The sequence below is a fragment of the Anopheles arabiensis genome (assembly GCF_016920715.1).
Source record: "Anopheles arabiensis isolate DONGOLA chromosome X unlocalized genomic scaffold, AaraD3 X_pericentromeric_contig0001, whole genome shotgun sequence".
In the NCBI taxonomy this organism is placed as follows: Eukaryota; Metazoa; Arthropoda; class Insecta; order Diptera; family Culicidae; genus Anopheles; species Anopheles arabiensis.
Window position 1 is genome coordinate 50,001 of NW_024412079.1, and position 12,500 is coordinate 62,500.

The following is a 12,500-nucleotide window of genomic DNA, read 5'->3' on the forward strand; positions in this document are numbered from 1 at the left end:
AGGCGACCCATGCTTGGTGGTTTGTCCGTGTGCCCCTTCCTCGATGTGCGCAAGCTCGTCTTGGTCTGGGGACCACGTCGACACAGGGGATACTCTTGTGAGAGCATGAGTGTACTAAGTTGAGTGTAGCAAGGGAACGCGTGCCCCTTCCTCGTTGGCGTAACTAACCATCTTGGTCTGGGGACCGTGGTACCGTGCTCTGGTGAAGCTTGGTGCGTGCTCCTTCCTTGTCAGACGAGTGACTTGACCTGGTCTGGAGACCGTTCCTTTATACTAGTGGACAAGAGTTGGCTACTTCCGTGTCAGACGAGTGACTTGACATAGGATGGAGAAGGACACTTAACACTAATGAGCTTGTCGGCGTGCCTCGTTCTCGACTTGATTGTCTTGATGTGAGGACCGTGCGGACCACACCAGTAAGCTTACACATGCTCGTTACAAGTTGTATAAGTTGACCCGTTTGGCCCGGTTGCCTTGCACATGATGGTGTTGACCATGTTCGGTTAACAGGTCGTGTGTCGAGGTGGTCGGCCTTGGTAGTAGGATGTCTTGTGCATGTGACGTGTTGACCTGGTTTGGTCGGTGTGTCGTCGTGTACGAGATGACCTACTTACCCGTCAGTTTTCCAAGTTGTATCATGTGTTGACTTAGTTGACGTGTCATGTGCTTGGATGATTAGCGTACGGGTCATGTATGGTGCGCTTGCTTCAGTTGAAGGGATGTACTAGTACAGTTGTGTTAATTGTTTATTTCACGATCTGGTCTTTGGCTGGATCGTGAAAAAAACGCTAAGTCCCAAATCCTGAACTCGAGAAGAAAGCGCCAATGACAACGTTTTTGACTGGAGCTCCCTAGCATTCGGCTTTTTTCTACTTTGAAGGGATGTACTGTTGTATGAATTGTTTATTCACGAACTGGTCGTTTGATTGGATCGTGAAAAAATCGCTCAGTCCCAAATCCTGAACTCGACAGGAAAGCGCTGATTGCAAACATTTTGACTGGAAGTCCCTTGAAAATGGCGTTTTCGTTATTGGCATTATGTGGCACGTTTATTGTGGCTAGAACATTAATTATTCACCAAATGGCACCAAAGCTTGGCAAAAGTCGCGAAACACTCCTATCTCGACGCACCAGCAATCGCAACTTGATGCAAAATAAATTGCACGAGCTAATGATACTTGTACCATGCACAGTACACCGTACCAAAATATACCCCTGAAAGTGTGCAATTTGGTGCTACCCTAGGAATATGTATGGGGAAGCCTAGCTACGTGTGTCGCACGTTCCAAGTTGCATGGACGTCGAACAGAGGCATGCAAAAGCACCTATCTAGGGGAATTACTCTACGTTCTAGTAGCAAGTGCGATTTTCCAGTCCAGCACGGCAGTACGCCTGCACGCATACACTCCATGTACCAGAAATGTACCAACCTAGGCGTTGCTCAGTAGCTTTTAGCGGCACATAGAAAAGTATTCGAGTTCAGATTTTTGGGACTTAGCGTATTTTTTAAAACTAATAACGAAAATTAAATTTTAAATCGGTAAACGGCTAGGAGTTGCTCAGTAGCTTTTGGCGGCACATAGAAAAAGTATTCGAGTTCAGATTTTTGGGACTTAGCGTATTTTTAAAACTAATAACGAAAATTAAATTTTAAATCGGTAAACGGCTAGGAGTTGCTCAGTAGCTTTTTGCGCAACGTGGCAAAAGTATTCGAGTTCAGATTTCTTGGACGTAGCGTATTTTTCAATCATAATAAACCGAATCAAACATAACAATGATGAAACTTACACCATGTCCCAAGGTTGTGCACAAAACGTAACGATAAAGTGCTGGCGAAGTTAGAGGTGCACCAAAATTGTGTACCGATCAGGGAAAGTACTCTACGTTCCTATGATTTGGGTGAAAAGTGTTGATTAACTGCTGGTAAGAATAGACAGTTGCTTATCATACACATCGCAAACGAACACCCCTTAGTGAGCATTAGCAAAAGTCAATGGCACAAAGCAATTGCAATACAAACTGATCAAGTACATTAAAGAACGCTAAGTACCAGGACTTCTTTCCAAGAATGGTGTCCGCGACGGGAGGGCAAGCGTCCTTCCCAGGTTTTCCTAGTAAACCTTGTATGGTAAACATACCCAAGCGTGTCTGTAAGCACGCAACGAAAGTCACGAACGGGCACATACCTAGGGAATGTACTCTACGTACTTGGACTTTTGTCCAAGAATGGTGTCCGCGACGGTCGGGCACTGCGACGCAATAACCAAATCCTAGGATTGTAACTTTAGTGTGCACAAACATAAACATTAACGCGTTCGCTCGGGCTGCGCCGTCCGTGTTGAACACAAATGTGGGTGATTATATGCGTGGAGGGACAAAAACATACGAGGAGGAGACAGTTTTCTACACGATGTGCACAGAGCTCATTTCGTCGTCCCGGGCGAATGGAAAAACACAAACATCGCGAGTATCGTTCTAGGTTTCTGTCTATAAAAGGGCAGGCCAAAAGGTGACCGGTTGAGATAAGCATTTTAAGCATACAAACACTTTATTGGAACTTTTGATACAAAAACAAGGTACGTACATGTAGGTTGTACCAACATGGACATCTATGAACGCGTACGCTCGGGCTGCGCCCTCCGTCTTGTACTTTCCTGATCGGTACACAGTTTTGGTGCACTGCTATTCCGACCGGCAACTTGTACCAACATATACATCCATGAACGCGTAAGTAGTGTACTTTCCTGATCGGTACACACTGTTGGTGCACGGCATAAGAAAAGAGCTAAAATGGTCAAACTCAATCCATTTCAACAATAGATAGTCGATAGTAGCTGTGCCGATGAAGTAGGGCACGATGCAAGTTAATGTTGTTTAATGAATAACATGTCCGCCATACATTTCAGTACAAATTTGCTTGGTCAGACCTACAAAGTGCTATATCTCGAATACGAGGCGTCGGACTGGGGGTTGTAGAACAATTTTAAGTTCGTCTAATGATTCTACATCCGATTCTGGATAGCGGTTTTTGACCACTTTTCAATATTTTGTGACACCCCGAACCTAGGGCAGCTCCCCTAGCTTTTTTTCAAAAATGTGCACCGAACGGGCCGGAGAGCTCGTGTGGCTCAAAACATGTTTTTCGCTAAAACACCTCAAAACGTGTAAGGAACGCACCCTAGCTCTTGTTTTTGAAAGTTATGGCCATTTAAAGTCAGAGGTGGTTTTGCTTCAAAATAGCAATTTCACCCGTCCCTATGGCCATGCTTTAAATTTTCACGAAAATGCCAGGTCAGACCTAGGGCGGGCCATATCTTGAATACTAAACGTCGCAGACATTGGTCGTGGAACAATTTTAAGTTCGTCTAATGATTCTACATCCGATTCTGGATAGCGGTTTTTTGACCACTTTTCAATATTTTGTGACACCCCGAACCTAGGGGCAGCTCCTAGCTTTTTCAAAAATGTGCACCGAACGGGCCGGAGAGCTCGTGTGGCTCAAAACATGTTTTTCGCTAAAACACCTCAAAACGTGTAAGGAACGCACCCTAGCTCTTGTTTTTCAAAAGTTATGGCCATTTAAAGTCAGTGGGTTTTGCTTCAAAATAGCTATTTTACCCGTCCCTATGGCCATGCTTTAAATTTTCACGAAAATGCCAGGTCAGACCTAGGGCGGGCCATATCTTGAATACTAAACGTCGCAGACATTGGTCGTAGAACAATTTTAAGTTCGTCTAATGATTCTACATCCGATTCTGGATAGCGGTTTTTGACCACTTTTCAATATTTTGTGACACCCCGAACCTAGGGGCAGCTCCTAGCTTTTTCAAAATGTGCACCGAACGGGCCGGAGAGCTCGTGTGGCTCAAAACATGTTTTTCGCTAAAACACCTCAAAACGTGTAAAGAACGCACCCTAGCTCTTGTTTTTGAAAAGTTATGGCCATTTAAAGTCAGACGGGTTTTTGCTTCAAAATAGCTATTTTACCCGTCCCTATGGCCATGCTTTAAATTTTCACGAAAATGCCAGGTCAGACCTAGGGCGGGCCATATCTTGAATACTAAACGTCGCAGACATTGGTCGTAGAACAATTTTAAGTTCGTCTAATGATTCTACATCCGATTCTGGATAGCGGTTTTTGACCACTTTTCAATATTTTGTGACACCCCGAACCTAGGGGCAGCTCCCTAGCTTTTTCAAAAATGTGCACCGAACGGGCCGGAGAGCTCGTGTGGCTCAAAACATGTTTTCGCTAAAACACCTCAAAACGTGTAAAGAACGCACCCTAGCTCTTGTTTTTCAAAAGTTATGGCCATTTAAAGTCAGGTGGTTTTGCTTCAAAATAGCTATTTTACCCGTCCCTATGGCCATGCTTTAAATTTTCACGAAAATGCCAGGTCAGACCTAGGGCGGGCCATATCTTGAATACTAAACGTCGCAGACATTGGTCGTAGAACAATTTTAAGTTCGTCTAATGATTCTACATCCGATTCTGGATAGCGGTTTTTGACCACTTTTCAATATTTTGTGACACCCCGAACCTAGGGGCAGCTCCTAGCTTTTTTCAAAAATGTGCACCGAACGGGCCGGAGAGCTCGTGTGGCTCAAAACATGTTTTTCGCTAAAACACCTCAAAACGTGTAAGAACGCACCCTAGCTCTTGTTTTTGAAAAGTTATGGCCATTTAAAGTCGAGGGTTTTTGCTTCAAAATAGCTATTTCACCCGTCCCTATGGCCATGCTTTAAATTTTCACGAAAATGCCAGGTCAGACCTAGGGCGGGCCATATCTTGAATACTAAACGTCGCAGACATTGGTCGTAGAACAATTTTAAGTTCGTCTAATGATTCTACATCCGATTCTGGATAGCGGTTTTTGACCACTTTTCAATATTTTGTGACACCCCGAACCTAGGGGCAGCTCCTAGCTTTTTCAAAATGTGCACCGAACGGGCCGGAGAGCTCGTGTGGCTCAAAACATGTTTTTCGCTAAAACACCTCAAAACGTGTAAAGAACGCACCCTAGCTCTTGTTTTTGAAAAGTTATGGCCATTTAAAGTGAGGCGTGGTTTTTGCTTCAAAATAGCAATTTCACCCGTCCCTATGGCCATGCTTTAAATTTTCACGAAAATGCCAGGTCAGACCTAGGGCGGGCCATATCTTGAATACTAAACGTCGCAGACATTGGTCGTAGAACAATTTTAAGTTCGTCTAATGATTCTACATCCGATTCTGGATAGCGGTTTTTGACCACTTTTCAATATTTTGTGACACCCCGAACCTAGGGGCAGCTCCTAGCTTTTTCAAAAATGTGCACCGAACGGGCCGGAGAGCTCGTGTGGCTCAAAACATGTTTTCGCTAAAACACCTCAAAACGTGTAAAGAACGCACCCTAGCTCTTGTTTTTGAAAAGTTATGGCCATTTAAAGTGAGGTGGTTTTTGCTTCAAAATAGCAATTTCACCCGTCCCTATGGCCATGCTTTAAATTTTCACGAAAATGCCAGGTCAGACCTAGGGCGGGCCATATCTTGAATACTAAACGTCGCAGACATTGGTCGTGGAACAATTTTAAGTTCGTCTAATGATTCTACATCCGATTCTGGATAGCGGTTTTTTGACCACTTTTCAATATTTTGTGACACCCCGAACCTAGGGGCAGCTCCTAGCTTTTTCAAAAATGTGCACCGAACGGGCCGGAGAGCTCGTGTGGCTCAAAACATGTTTTCGCTAAAACACCTCAAAACGTGTAAGGAACGCACCCTAGCTCTTGTTTTTCAAAAGTTATGGCCATTTAAAGTCAGACGGGTTTTGCTTCAAAATAGCTATTTTACCCGTCCCTATGGCCATGCTTTAAATTTTCACGAAAATGCCAGGTCAGACCTAGGGCGGGCCATATCTTGAATACTAAACGTCGCAGACATTGGTCGTAGAACAATTTTAAGTTCGTCTAATGATTCTACATCCGATTCTGGATAGCGGTTTTTGACCACTTTTCAATATTTTGTGACACCCCGAACCTAGGGGCAGCTCCTAGCTTTTTTCAAAATGTGCACCGAACGGGCCGGAGAGCTCGTGTGGCTCAAAACATGTTTTCGCTAAAACACCTCAAAACGTGTAAAGAACGCACCCTAGCTCTTGTTTTTCAAAAGTTATGGCCATTTAAAGTCAGACGGGTTTTTTGCTTCCAAAATAGCAATTTACCCGTCCCTATGGCCATGCTTTAAATTTTCACGAAAATGCCAGGTCAGACCTAGGGCGGGCCATATCTTGAATACTAAACGTCGCAGACATTGGTCGTAGAACAATTTTAAGTTCGTCTAATGATTCTACATCCGATTCTGGATAGCGGTTTTTGACCACTTTTCAATATTTTGTGACACCCCGAACCTAGGGGCAGCTCCTAGCTTTTTCAAAAATGTGCACCGAACGGGCCGGAGAGCTCGTGTGGCTCAAAACATGTTTTCGCTAAAACACCTCAAAACGTGTAAGGAACGCACCCTAGCTCTTGTTTTTCAAAAGTTATGGCCATTTAAAGTCAGACGGGTTTTTGCTTCAAAATAGCTATTTTACCCGTCCCTATGGCCATGCTTTAAATTTTCACGAAAATGCCAGGTCAGACCTAGGGCGGGCCATATCTTGAATACTAAACGTCGCAGACATTGGTCGTGGAACAATTTTAAGTTCGTCTAATGATTCTACATCCGATTCTGGATAGCGGTTTTTGACCACTTTTCAATATTTTGTGACACCCCGAACCTAGGGGCAGCTCCTAGCTTTTTCAAAAATGTGCACCGAACGGGCCGGAGAGCTCGTGTGGCTCAAAACATGTTTTTCGCTAAAACACCTCAAAACGTGTAAAGAACGCACCCTAGCTCTTGTTTTTCCAAAGTTATGGCCATTTAAAGTGAGGTGGTTTTGCTTCAAAATAGCAATTTCACCCGTCCCTATGGCCATGCTTTAAATTTTCACGAAAATGCCAGGTCAGACCTAGGGCGGGCCATATCTTGAATACTAAACGTCGCAGACATTGGTCGTGGAACAATTTTAAGTTCGTCTAATGATTCTACATCCGATTCTGGATAGCGGTTTTTTGACCACTTTTCAATATTTTGTGACACCCCGAACCTAGGGGCAGCTCCTAGCTTTTTCAAAAATGTGCACCGAACGGGCCGGAGAGCTCGTGTGGCTCAAAACATGTTTTTCGCTAAAACACCTCAAAACGTGTAAGGAACGCACCCTAGCTCTTGTTTTTCAAAAGTTATGGCCATTTTAAAAGTCAGACGGGTTTTTGCTTCCAAAATGGCTATTTCACCCGTCCCTATGGCCATGCTTTAAATTTTCACGAAAATGCCAGGTCAGACCTAGGGCGGGCCATATCTTGAATACTAAACGTCGCAGACATTGGTCGTGGAACAATTTTAAGTTCGTCTAATGATTCTACATCCGATTCTGGATAGCGGTTTTTGACCACTTTTCAATATTTTGTGACACCCCGAACCTAGGGGCAGCTCCTAGCTTTTTCAAAAATGTGCACCGAACGGGCCGGAGAGCTCGTGTGGCTCAAAACATGTTTTTCGCTAAAACACCTCAAAACGTGTAAAGAACGCACCCTAGCTCTTGTTTTTGAAAAGTTATGGCCATTTAAAGTGAGGTGGTTTTTGCTTCAAAATAGCAATTTCACCCGTCCCTATGGCCATGCTTTAAATTTTCACGAAAATGCCAGGTCAGACCTAGGGCGGGCCATATCTTGAATACTAAACGTCGCAGACATTGGTCGTAGAACAATTTTAAGTTCGTCTAATGATTCTACATCCGATTCTGGATAGCGGTTTTTGACCACTTTTCAATATTTTGTGACACCCCGAACCTAGGGGCAGCTCCTAGCTTTTTCAAAATGTGCACCGAACGGGCCGGAGAGCTCGTGTGGCTCAAAACATGTTTTTCGCTAAAACACCTCAAAACGTGTAAAGAACGCACCCTAGCTCTTGTTTTCGAAAAGTTATGGCCATTTAAAGTGAGGTGGTTTTTGCTTCAAAATAGCAATTTCACCCGTCCCTATGGCCATGCTTTAAATTTTCACGAAAATGCCAGGTCAGACCTAGGGCGGGCCATATCTTGAATACTAAACGTCGCAGACATTGGTCGTAGAACAATTTTAAGTTCGTCTAATGATTCTACATCCGATTCTGGATAGCGGTTTTTGACCACTTTTCAATATTTTGTGACACCCCGAACCTAGGGGCAGCTCCTAGCTTTTTCAAAAATGTGCACCGAACGGGCCGGAGAGCTCGTGTGGCTCAAAACATGTTTTCGCTAAAACACCTCAAAACGTGTAAGAACGCACCCTAGCTCTTGTTTTTCAGAAAAGTTATGGCCATTTAAAAAGTCAGAACGGTTTTTTGCTTCAAAATAGCAATTTCACCCGTCCCTATGGCCATGCTTTAAATTTTCACGAAAATGCCAGGTCAGACCTAGGGCGGGCCATATCTTGAATACTAAACGTCGCAGACATTGGTCGTGGGAACAATTTTAAGTTCGTCTAATGATTCTACATCCGATTCTGGATAGCGGTTTTTGACCACTTTTCAATATTTTGTGACACCCCGAACCTAGGGGCAGCTCCTAGCTTTTTCAAAAATGTGCACCGAACGGGCCGGAGAGCTCGTGTGGCTCAAAACATGTTTTTCGCTAAAACACCTCAAAACGTGTAAAGAACGCACCCTAGCTCTTGTTTTTCGAAAAGTTATGGCCATTTAAAGTCGGGGTGGTTTTTGCTTCAAAATAGCAATTTCACCCGTCCCTATGGCCATGCTTTAAATTTTCACGAAAATGCCAGGTCAGACCTAGGGCGGGCCATATCTTGAATACTAAACGTCGCAGACATTGGTCGTAGAACAATTTTAAGTTCGTCTAATGATTCTACATCCGATTCTGGATAGCGGTTTTTGACCACTTTTCAATATTTTGTGACACCCCGAACCTAGGGGCAGCTCCTAGCTTTTTTCAAAAATGTGCACCGAACGGGCCGGAGAGCTCGTGTGGCTCAAAACATGTTTTTCGCTAAAACACCTCAAAACGTGTAAGGAACGCACCCTAGCTCTTGTTTTTCAAAAGTTATGGCCATTTAAAGTCAGACGGGTTTTTGCTTCAAAATAGCTATTTTACCCGTCCCTATGGCCATGCTTTAAATTTTCACGAAAATGCCAGGTCAGACCTAGGGCGGGCCATATCTTGAATACTAAACGTCGCAGACATTGGTCGTAGAACAATTTTAAGTTCGTCTAATGATTCTACATCCGATTCTGGATAGCGGTTTTTGACCACTTTTCAATATTTTGTGACACCCCGAACCTAGGGGCAGCTCCTAGCTTTTTTCAAAAATGTGCACCGAACGGGCCGGAGAGCTCGTGTGGCTCAAAACATGTTTTTCGCTAAAACACCTCAAAACGTGTAAGGAACGCACCCTAGCTCTTGTTTTTCAAAAGTTATGGCCATTTAAAGTCAGACGGGTTTTGCTTCAAAATAGCTATTTTACCCGTCCCTATGGCCATGCTTTAAATTTTCACGAAAATGCCAGGTCAGACCTAGGGCGGGCCATATCTTGAATACTAAACGTCGCAGACATTGGTCGTGGAACAATTTTAAGTTCGTCTAATGATTCTACATCCGATTCTGGATAGCGGTTTTTGACCACTTTTCAATATTTTGTGACACCCCGAACCTAGGGGCAGCTCCTAGCTTTTTCAAAAATGTGCACCGAACGGGCCGGAGAGCTCGTGTGGCTCAAAACATGTTTTTCGCTAAAACACCTCAAAACGTGTAAAGAACGCACCCTAGCTCTTGTTTTTGAAAAGTTATGGCCATTTAAAGTGAGGTGGTTTTGCTTCAAAATAGCAATTTCACCCGTCCCTATGGCCATGCTTTAAATTTTCACGAAAATGCCAGGTCAGACCTAGGGCGGGCCATATCTTGAATACTAAACGTCGCAGACATTGGTCGTAGAACAATTTTAAGTTCGTCTAATGATTCTACATCCGATTCTGGATAGCGGTTTTTGACCACTTTTCAATATTTTGTGACACCCCGAACCTAGGGGCAGCTCCTAGCTTTTTCAAAAATGTGCACCGAACGGGCCGGAGAGCTCGTGTGGCTCAAAACATGTTTTTCGCTAAAACACCTCAAAACGTGTAAGGAACGCACCCTAGCTCTTGTTTTTGAAAAGTTATGGCCATTTAAAGTGAGGTGGTTTTTGCTTCAAAATAGCAATTTCACCCGTCCCTATGGCCATGCTTTAAATTTTCACGAAAATGCCAGGTCAGACCTAGGGCGGGCCATATCTTGAATACTAAACGTCGCAGACATTGGTCGTAGAACAATTTTAAGTTCGTCTAATGATTCTACATCCGATTCTGGATAGCGGTTTTTGACCACTTTTCAATATTTTGTGACACCCCGAACCTAGGGGCAGCTCCTAGCTTTTTCAAAAATGTGCACCGAACGGGCCGGAGAGCTCGTGTGGCTCAAAACATGTTTTTCGCTAAAACACCTCAAAACGTGTAAGGAACGCACCCTAGCTCTTGTTTTTCAAAAGTTATGGCCATTTAAAGTCAGACGGGTTTTGCTTCAAAATAGCTATTTTACCCGTCCCTATGGCCATGCTTTAAATTTTCACGAAAATGCCAGGTCAGACCTAGGGCGGGCCATATCTTGAATACTAAACGTCGCAGACATTGGTCGTAGAACAATTTTAAGTTCGTCTAATGATTCTACATCCGATTCTGGATAGCGGTTTTTGACCACTTTTCAATATTTTGTGACACCCCGAACCTAGGGGCAGCTCCTAGCTTTTTTCAAAAATGTGCACCGAACGGGCCGGAGAGCTCGTGTGGCTCAAAACATGTTTTTCGCTAAAACACCTCAAAACGTGTAAGGAACGCACCCTAGCTCTTGTTTTTCAAAAGTTATGGCCATTTAAAGTCGGGGTGGTTTTTGCTTCAAAATAGCTATTTTACCCGTCCCTATGGCCATGCTTTAAATTTTCACGAAAATGCCAGGTCAGACCTAGGGCGGGCCATATCTTGAATACTAAACGTCGCAGACATTGGTCGTAGAACAATTTTAAGTTCGTCTAATGATTCTACATCCGATTCTGGATAGCGGTTTTTGACCACTTTTCAATATTTTGTGACACCCCGAACCTAGGGGCAGCTCCTAGCTTTTTTCAAAAATGTGCACCGAACGGGCCGGAGAGCTCGTGTGGCTCAAAACATGTTTTTCGCTAAAACACCTCAAAACGTGTAAGGAACGCACCCTAGCTCTTGTTTTTCAAAAGTTATGGCCATTTAAAGTCAGACGGGTTTTGCTTCAAAATAGCTATTTTACCCGTCCCTATGGCCATGCTTTAAATTTTCACGAAAATGCCAGGTCAGACCTAGGGCGGGCCATATCTTGAATACTAAACGTCGCAGACATTGGTCGTGGAACAATTTTAAGTTCGTCTAATGATTCTACATCCGATTCTGGATAGCGGTTTTTGACCACTTTTCAATATTTTGTGACACCCCGAACCTAGGGGCAGCTCCTAGCTTTTTCAAAAATGTGCACCGAACGGGCCGGAGAGCTCGTGTGGCTCAAAACATGTTTTTCGCTAAAACACCTCAAAACGTGTAAAGAACGCACCCTAGCTCTTGTTTTTGAAAAGTTATGGCCATTTAAAGTGAGGTGGTTTTTGCTTCAAAATAGCAATTTCACCCGTCCCTATGGCCATGCTTTAAATTTTCACGAAAATGCCAGGTCAGACCTAGGGCGGGCCATATCTTGAATACTAAACGTCGCAGACATTGGTCGTGGAACAATTTTAAGTTCGTCTAATGATTCTACATCCGATTCTGGATAGCGGTTTTTTGACCACTTTTCAATATTTTGTGACACCCCGAACCTAGGGGCAGCTCCTAGCTTTTTCAAAAATGTGCACCGAACGGGCCGGAGAGCTCGTGTGGCTCAAAACATGTTTTTCGCTAAAACACCTCAAAACGTGTAAGGAACGCACCCTAGCTCTTGTTTTTGAAAAGTTATGGCCATTTAAAGTGAGGTGGTTTTGCTTCAAAATAGCAATTTCACCCGTCCCTATGGCCATGCTTTAAATTTTCACGAAAATGCCAGGTCAGACCTAGGGCGGGCCATATCTTGAATACTAAACGTCGCAGACATTGGTCGTGGAACAATTTTAAGTTCGTCTAATGATTCTACATCCGATTCTGGATAGCGGTTTTTGACCACTTTTCAATATTTTGTGACACCCCGAACCTAGGGGCAGCTCCTAGCTTTTTCAAAAATGTGCACCGAACGGGCCGGAGAGCTCGTGTGGCTCAAAACATGTTTTTCGCTAAAACACCTCAAAACGTGTAAGGAACGCACCTAGATGATGAAAAGTGCAATCAGAATGTCAATCGACAACTTTGTTGGGGGTACCATTTTACTCTACGGGCCAGTAGCTTAGGC

General features: G+C 43.9%; 1 non-coding gene across 1 annotated transcript in view; it reads left to right on the forward strand.

Moving 5' to 3' along the window:
- LOC120907007 overlaps positions 1 to 26 on the forward strand; it is a 4,073-nt gene extending 4,047 nt beyond the window's left edge. The window contains exon 1 of the ribosomal RNA XR_005740260.1: positions 1 to 26. This exon is cut by the window's left edge and continues 4,047 nt beyond it. This is a non-coding gene — a ribosomal RNA (large subunit ribosomal RNA).
- Positions 27 to 12,500: the final 12,474 nt, after the last annotated feature.